We start from the raw sequence: 9038 nt of genomic DNA on the forward strand, positions 1-9038 counted from the left end.
GGTGATTATGTGGTGACATTTCCTCTGGGAAATTCACCACATTGCCATGCATATTTAAATACTTTCATAGAAGTATGTGCAGTAGTCATACTAAATACCTGGCGCAAACAGGGATTCAGTAAGGAGAAACATTTATTTGGGCTCACAGTTCTGGAACTTTCAGTTTATGATCGTTGGTGCTGTTGCCCTGGACCTGTGGTTGGCCAACAACTGGTGGGAGTGTGTAGTGAAACAAAGCTACTGCTCCCCCTGGCACCAGTGGCTCATGCCAGGATCTCAGGAGGCTGAGATCTGAGGATCACAGTTTGAAGCCAGCCTGGGCAGAAAAGTCCCCATAAGACTCATCTCCAATTAATCACTCAAAAAACCGGAAGTAAAATGCTACTGCAAAGTTGTAGAGCACTAGCATTGAGTGCCCAAAATGGTAGAACTCAGGGACAGCCCTGAGTTCAAAGAAAGAAAGAAAGAAGAAAGGAAGAAAGAAAGAAAGAAAGAAAGAAAGAAAGAAAGAAAGAAAGAAAGAAAGAAAGAAAGAAAGAAAGAGAGAAAGAAAGAGAGAAAGAAAGAGAGAAAGAGGAAGGAAGGAAGGAAGAAAGAAAGAAAGAAAGAAAGAAAGAGAAAGAGAGGAAGGAAGGAAGGAAGGAAGGAAGGAAGGAAGGAAGGAAGAAAGAAAGAAAGAAAGAAAGAAAGAAAGAAAGAAAGAAAGAGCGAGCTGCTGACCCCTGGCTGGAAGGAAGAGGCCAGAGTCCTGCAATCCCTTTTAGACATACCTCCAATGTTCAGACGATCTTCCACTAAGCCCCAGCCCTTAAAGGTTCTACCATCTCCCAGTAGCACCATTCTGGGGATAAAGCTAGACTGGGGGGATCTTTGGGGAGGGGGACATTTAACATTCAAACTATAGCTGTTATGCTATTAAGTCAACTTAAAAGTTTATTTCAGGGCTAAGTATGATGGTATGCATCTATAATCTTGGCATTTGGAGGCCAAGTCAAAAAGATCATGAATTTGAGACCAGCTTGGGCTACAAAGGAAAACTGTTTTAAGAAAAAAAGTTTACTTAAAATCCACGAATATATTGAGGGAGAATAAAATGTCCTACTTCAAATAGGTTTCTTTTGCCTATTTCAAGCTGATTATTCATTCAGAGAAGTTATAGATTTTTGCTGCCATGGGGATAGCTCTTCTTTCCTAAAATACATGTTCTACATAGATAGACATGCTTATCTTTTTCATAACATCAGAAACTTAAATAATAACAAGTTCGCCAGCTACCTCCATTTCCTTATAGTTCACCAAGTACTATTGAGGTTACTTGATAGTGTAGGTTCTTTATTCTAATATTAATTACTTATATAACCTTTAAGATCATGCCTCATAATAATATAGAGGTTATAGGAAAGAGTTCAAAGAAGGCTTGCTTAAGAGCAAAGATAGACAGCTGATACAGAAGGAATGAATGCCACTGAAGGTGGGTGGATAAGACAACCAATGACAATCCAGTCACAAAGCTCTTGAGGCCCAGTGATGTCAAAATGCAGAGTCTCCCCAGGTACCATGCTGGCTCCAAGTACAGATCAGGATTCAGCTGAGTCCACATGCGGATTTGATTCTCAGGCTTACTGGACCTAGATGGATGGGAATTTGAATGGGTCCAATCAAGCAGGGGATATTGCTGAGCTTAAGTCCCAGGAACAGAACCAAGAATTTATCACCTGTCAGTCCTGATAGTCTTGACTATCAAGTCACTGTGTGCAGCCTTGTCCCAGTGTTTGGAGACTCTGTGCTTTTATGTGATTTAGTTAAGGGGTTGCTTTAATCCTGGGTCTGGTGTGTTCATGGGCCTGGCATTTCTGAAATGGGTTTGATACAGCCATCTGTTTTCAAATTCAATTACTATTAGTCTATCCAGACAGTATTGTTTACTTGCATAAAACAAGATGTAAAATCATTCTGGTTTTGGCACATATACTCAAAGTGGAAGGGCTTAGGTCAAAACTATTGTTTTATAAAATGGAGTGAGTCAAGGCTCAGCACAGCCTCAAAGCTGCAGTTCTCCATATCTAGAGAACCCAGAACAGACCCAGATCTTTAGTCAGTTACATAATTCTTCTTTTTCATGGGGCCTGAACTCTGGGCCTGGGCGCTGTCCATCAGCTCTTCAGCTCAAGGCTAGTGCTCTACCAGGTGAGCCACAATGCCACTTCCGGCTTTTTTCTTTTTTGCTTATGTGGTGCTGAAGAATCGAACCCAGGGCCTCATGTGTGCAAGGCAAGTGCTCTACCACTGAGCCACTATAATTCTTTTTTTTTTTTTCCCAGCTTTACTTTATGTGTCCACTATTAGCAAATCCTCTGGCATTTTTTTTTAAAATTTTATTTGAGAACATACTGTACAGAGGGGCTACAATTACATGGGCAGGATAATGCATACATTTCTTACCAAGCATTGCAGCCTCCTCCTTTGTTTACCCTTCACCTCCCTTCCCAGCCTCCCCCCTCCCCCCACCCAATTATACCCCCCTCCCCCCCCACACACCGACATTGTAAAGTTGGTTTTGACATGACATTTTGTACTTCTCATTGTTGCAACAGGTCCACCTGAATCCTTAAACGACTTGTTTGTCCCCATCTCCTCCACATGTTATACTGACATCAAATATAGTGAAAGCGGGGGTTACACTGTGGGGGAGGGACATACAAAGCAACAAAGAAATAATCTTATAAATGCGTTAGAAACACATGCATGAAAGAAACGAAAACATTAAAATACATATTTAAGGATTCGTTTTCCTACCACTATAATTCTTATAGCCAGAGACTTTCCTTTTCTGATTCCATCCCTTTCTCCAAGAATAGTTTGGGAATCTGACTTGTGGTCCAGAAAGAGGTAAGCACAGGCTGTTACCTGGGGGATTTCCTATGGATGAAAAGGCAGCCCTTTTTTTTCTTTATGTATAGTGTATTCATGGTATATCTTTGGGAGGATGGTAAGGGTCAGGGGGCATGAACAGAACTCGAGAGAAAAAGAGTGAAAAAGTGCATCAGTGGAGCTCACTGGACACTGATGAAAGTAAGCTATACAACTAGTGGGTGGAGGGAGGGACTGGGAGAGAGGAAGGGAATAGAAGACACTGAACTTAAGGAAAATGTACTCATTACTTGACTCTTGTAATTGTAATCCCCCTGTACATCTCCTTTATAATTACAGGAGAGTAATTAAAAATAAATAAATATAAATTGAAAGCAACAGCTAACATGTATTGAAACCTTACTGTACTAACACTAACTCTGTTGTGTCTTATATATGTATTCTTGCATAAGTCTCACCTTTAACTTATGAATTATATACTATTTGCAACCCCATTTTACAAGGAAAAATAGACTTGGTGATGTTAAATGGATTACATTTGTACATTACATTAAGTAGTAATACAAAGAAGTTCTGTTAATGAGAAATACAAGAAAATTTCTGGAAGCCTTCCAGAGATATAAAGATATGATTTCAAGGTAGTTACAGAAAGGACCATTTGTAGTTCAAAGCCTTGGTTCCCAGTGACCATTTTCTTATCCTTAATTGAATGTCTTTCTTTCATTATAGTCTGAAATCCCCTGATTTTTTCTATTAAAAAAAAAAGACATTCCTGCATACTATTCATCTCTCTCCCCCACCAAAAAGAATTTCACTTGCTAGACCATCTTTCTTGGCTATAAGCCTAAGCACCTCTAACTATAGGTCTTTATGTAAATAATAGCTGGCTAATGGCAGCTCTATGAGGCAAAATACTCCAATGTCTCCAGCATGTACTAAAATTGGTAATTTCCCCCCTATTGTTAGTTTACTTTATAGACCAAAGTTCTTTTCCCTTCAGAGAGGGAAAAGAGTTAATTTAAAATTATCTTATGATATTTATACCTGGCATACTTATATATAACATACACAACTACTTTGTTTAAAATTATTCTCACTATCTTCTATTCCATGCAGACTAGCACATAGTAACTCCATTTAAAACACCAAACCCAAACAACTCTATTAGGATTCCATTATCAGTCCTCATTAACATGCGAGCACACATTAGTCAGGTACCCATTAAGAGAGCTCTTAGATGAAAATTTCAAGGTGTTAATTGATCCCTCAGGAGCATTTGAAATTCACTTTGCTTTTGTAGTTTCTGGGAAGCTTTGATTGGATCAACCTTTTCTGGAGGTTGAGTTTGGGTCTGATTGAATACAAGAGAGATCTCAGTGAATTCCCTCAAAATGAGATGTGCTTGCTTTTCAGAGTTCACAAAGATTCTCTCCAGGATGCATTTCTTTGCTCTAGAAGCTTAAGAGACCCTGGAAGGTGCACTCCAGCATGTATTCACAGGGGGTCAGAGCCAGACAGACTCCAGTGCTGACCTCTTCAGGTACCGTCTGTATGCATACCATGGGCCTGAGAGCTGGGTAAGTGTTATCTGATTCTTGAGAGCCTGAGTCCTAATTTGAAAGTGAGGGTCAGGGATCAGAAACAATACCATAAAAGCCAGAACTTTTTAAAAAAATGTGTGTGTGTGTGTGTGTGTGTGTGTGTGTGTGTGCCAATTCTGGGATTTGAACTCAGGCCCTTAGTTTCTTTGCTCATAACTGGCACTCTACCACTAGAGCTACAGCTCCACTTCAAGCTTTTTGGTGGTTAATTGGAGATAAGAGTCTCATGAGCAGGAATTTCTTACTCCAGTGGGTTTAGAACCTCTAAGATAAACCTAAGCTAAGTTGTAAGACCCTGTCCTTAGCAAAAAACAAAAACAAAAACAAAAAACCAAAAAACCTCAAACAATATATTCCCCACTTTAATCACACTGGATGCTGACTTGGGCTAGTTTAAATGACAAACAAAATCATTTTGCAAAAGTATGTCTGTCCCCAGGGATATTCATTCCTCTAATAATTATTTACATCTCTCAAAATTCTTCATCTTCATCTTTCTCTCCCCTAGGAAGAAGAGTGTTATGATGTAATTCTGAGTAATAATTCCCAGCATGCATGTGTTAATTAAGGGCTTGGTTTCTTGGGTGGTACTCTTGTAGACTGTGTACCTTTTTTGTTTGTTTGTTTTTCCTTTTTTGGTCTAGTGATTGATCTCAGAGCCTTGTGCTTGCTAGGCTGGCACTCTTATCACTGGAGCCTGACCTCCAGACTCTTTGTACATTGATTATTTTTGAGATAAGGTTTTATCCCTTGGTAGACCTGGACAGAGGTCATCCTACCTGTACTTCCTCCATGTCACTGGGGATAACAGGTGCAGGATAACATCTGTATAGGAGTGGACCTACATCTAACCTCTATGCTTTTCTCATTGTTGGGATGAGAGGGGCATCAGAGAACAGCAGTGCTGTGGACGTTCAAGAGGAGGGCCAAGAGCCCTGTGGGATTCTGGGTTCAATCTCTCTCTCTCTCTCTCTCTCTCTCTCTCTCTCTCTCTCTCTCTCTCTCTCTCTCTCTCTCTCTCTCTCTCTCTTTTCCCCCCCTCTCCTTTTCTCTCCCTCCCCCCACCCCCTTCTGCTTCCTAGCTCCCAAGGCCAGAGGTTTATTCTACCCAGTGCATTTGGTACCCTTACAGGGTTTCCTAGTGTTAGTCTGGAATCCCTAGACCCATGTGCTAAGTGAACCTTTTCCCTTTGTAAATGAATTGCCTCAGTTACTTTGTTGCAGTAATGTGAAACTGATTCATACACAGGGTTTATAAGCTTTGCCTAGCTAGTATTCCTTTGAGTCTTACACTTTGTATATTATTGCCCTGCTGTGACTTTTCCCTGGGCATATTAATAAATATGTGTGTATCAATCCCTAGTTAGTTCTGTACAACCATCTCAGGAGTGAAATAGATTGCATAATTAGCAATCATATACATTTTCAGTATCTTTCTATAAGTCATGTTTTGTCAGGTGCTAGGGATATCAAAATGGAGAGATCTTGTCTACACAGAGAATTCTTCCTATTGCAAGGGAGACAGGGTGGCAAGCTTTCAGTTGGAGCTGCATGGGATTTGTCCTCCCACGGTGCTGAGTGCAGCTTAGTGTCTGACATCTCCCAAATGCCAGTGACATGAAACTAAGGTGTGATAGTGGAATGATTCCGAGCTCTTGGAAATCCTATAATAAACCCTGGGCCTTTGAGATCTGGCCCAGCCTGAGACAAATGCTGTGTTCTCAGAGCTAACACAGCAACACTCAGCTAGCATCAATCCAGCAAGCTCCCATTATGCCAGGGTCTATGTTAGATAAGGCTGTGTGTGTGTGTGTGTGTGTGTGTGTGTGTGTGTGTGTGAGAGAGAGAGAGAGAGAGAGAGAGAGAGAGAGAGAGAGAGAGAGAGAGAGAGAGAGAGAGAGAGAGATACATACACACAAAGAGAAAGCGGAAAGAGAATTTTTTTACAACAAATTGTCTACTAATTTAGAAAGTTTCAAGAGTATGCTTCCTGTATGTCCAAATGATGTTCATAGGTAATAGTTGTTCTTTTCTTGCCTGTCCTCATGAACATCACATCTTGAATTAATTTTATATATTGGCTAGAATCCCCAGTATGCTAATATAATACTGGAGAGAAGAAATAAAAGTCAGCATTTGTCTAGTACTTCACTGAACATTTGATATTTGTTTTAGGGACCTTGTAGAATAGAGTGGAATCGTCAGTGGACAACTGTTGTCACTCAATCTAACATGTGCAACTCATAAGATGAATTAATTACTTTTCTCGCTATTTCTAACTTGCAAAAGTTTTTCATCATAAATATTATCAAATAACTTTTTTATAAATATTAAGGTCATGCAAATTTTCTCTTTGTTTTTAGTTAACATATTGAATGACATTGCCCTAGTAATATTAAGAGGTTCTGGTAATTTATTTTAACAGGATAAAAATATATTTTTTTCTAAGATAATTGAAAGGATGTTTTGGTTAAAGAAGCCACTGAGGGATACAGAGATCCCATGTGTTGCCCTTCTGGCCTCTATATCCATGACCATGACAGAATTGTTTCAATGATAACATCTTATGTTAGAGTTGGGCATTTGTTACAATAGATTGTATTGAACCATTACTACTAACTGCAGTCTGTATGTTAGTGATTACCATTAGCATTATACAATTCCAAGTTTAAATGAAAGCATACTATCTTCTATCCTGTATTATTCTATCACATAGAATAGTTTAATTGACCAAATATTTCTTCATGTTTCATGTAATCATCACTGTCTCTCTCCCCATAAATCCTAGAAACCACACATTCTTTCCTGTCCCCATGATGTTTTTTTTTTTTTTTTTGCCAGAAGATCATTTAGATGGAATTATACAGTATATAGCCTTTCAGGACTGGCACTTTCCCTTAGTTTCTTCTATGCTTCCTCATGGTCTGAGAATTCTTTTGACATGGTCTGACATATTGCTATGTTGTCTAACTACATTATCATCTATTAACCTAACAAAAGGCATCTTGGCTGCCTCCAAATTTGTCAGTGATGAATAAAACCACTGTATACATCCATGCACAGGTTTATGAGTGGACATCATTTTGGGTAAGTACAATGGAGCGTGGTTTTTAATCTTATAATACCGTAAGGGTGGTTAGTTTTGAGAAGACCAACAAGCTGCCTCCTACCCACAGTGCTGACAGTTCCTCATCAGTTTATGTGCTGTCAACCTTTTAGGTTTTAGTCACTCTGAGTGGTGGGTAGTTGTTTTAGCTTGTACTTCCATAATGACATATGAGTTGATCATCTTTCCATGTGCTTGTTTTGGGTCTGTACATTTTCTTTAGTGAGGTGTCTCCTTAGATTTTTTCATAATTTATTATTATTATTATTATTATTATTATTATTATTATTTTGTTTGTGTAGCACTGAGGAATCAAACCCAGGGCCTCCTGCATGCTGGGCAAGCATGCTACCACTAAGCCACATTCCTAGCTCCTTTGTAGATATTTTGCTCATTTTCAATTCAGATATTTGTTTTCTTTTTTTGAGTTAAAATGGTGTTTTGCTCATTTATATGACAAAACACCAAGTACAACAAAAAAGTTTAAAATATAGCTCAAAATATTCAAATATAGAAATATAGCCATATTTCCAAAGCCTTAAAATAATATTAATCTCTGGCACATTGTGTGTGTGTGTGTGTGTGTGTGTGTGTGTGTGTGTGTGTGTGTGTATGTCTATTCGTGTATGTGTCTGTGTCTGTCTATCTGTGACATAGAGGTATTTGTTTTCTAATTGTTCAGTTCTGAGTCTCTTCAGTATACAAGTCTTTTTTCCAATTGCAATTTGCTTTTTTCTCTTCCCTCCCTCCTTCCCTCCCTCCCCTCCCCTCCCTTTCCCTTCCTTCCTTCCTTCCTTCCTTCCTTCCTTCCTTCCTTCCTTCCTTCCTTTCTCATTCCCTCTCTTCCTTCTTTCATCCTTATTTCCTCCCTCTCTCATTTTCCTCCTTACCTTTTCGATCCCTCCCTTCTTTCCTTCCCTTCCTTAGACCCCTGATGCTGAGGATTGAACTCAGGGCCTTATGCTTACTAAGAAGGCATTCTACCACTTGAGTGGTGCTCCCCAGACCTTTTTGTTTTAGTTATTTTTTGGATAGGGCCTGTTTTGTTTTTTTTTTGGACCTCCAACTGTGGTTTTCCTACTTAGGCCTCACATATAGATGAGATTACAGGCATGTCTAGTCATATAGACTATTATTTGTTGAGATGAGGGTCTTGCTAGCTTTTTCCCAGGCTAGTTTCAAATTACAAGCCTCCTGTCTCTACCCTCTCAAATAGCTTGGCTTGTAGGCCTCTGCCACCATGTCCAAGTTTTGGTCGGGTGACTGAGTTTTGACATATAGCCTATAGGATGGCCTCACACTCATGGTTCTCCTACCTCTGCTTCCTGAGTATTAAGATTACAGATGTTGGCTGCCATGCCTGGAGATTTTTCATCTTTCATAATGCTTTTTACAGAGAAGACAAATTTCATTTTAATGATATCCATTTTGCTGATATATTATTCCTACAGTATGCTTCA

General features: G+C 39.4%; 1 long non-coding RNA gene across 1 annotated transcript in view; it reads left to right on the forward strand.

Annotated features, from left to right (window-relative positions):
* Positions 1-4372, forward strand: part of LOC138838769 (uncharacterized) — a 70174-nt gene extending 65802 nt beyond the window's left edge. Inside the window, exon 3 of the long non-coding RNA XR_011375746.1 lies at positions 4285-4372. This is a non-coding gene — a long non-coding RNA (uncharacterized lncRNA). The remainder of the gene's footprint in view (positions 1-4284) is intronic.
* Positions 4373-9038: the final 4666 nt, after the last annotated feature.

Source organism: Dipodomys merriami, unplaced genomic scaffold, assembly GCF_024711535.1.
Source record: "Dipodomys merriami isolate MVZ:Mamm:240054 unplaced genomic scaffold, mDipMer1.0.p SCAF_29, whole genome shotgun sequence".
In the NCBI taxonomy this organism is placed as follows: domain Eukaryota; kingdom Metazoa; phylum Chordata; class Mammalia; order Rodentia; family Heteromyidae; genus Dipodomys; species Dipodomys merriami.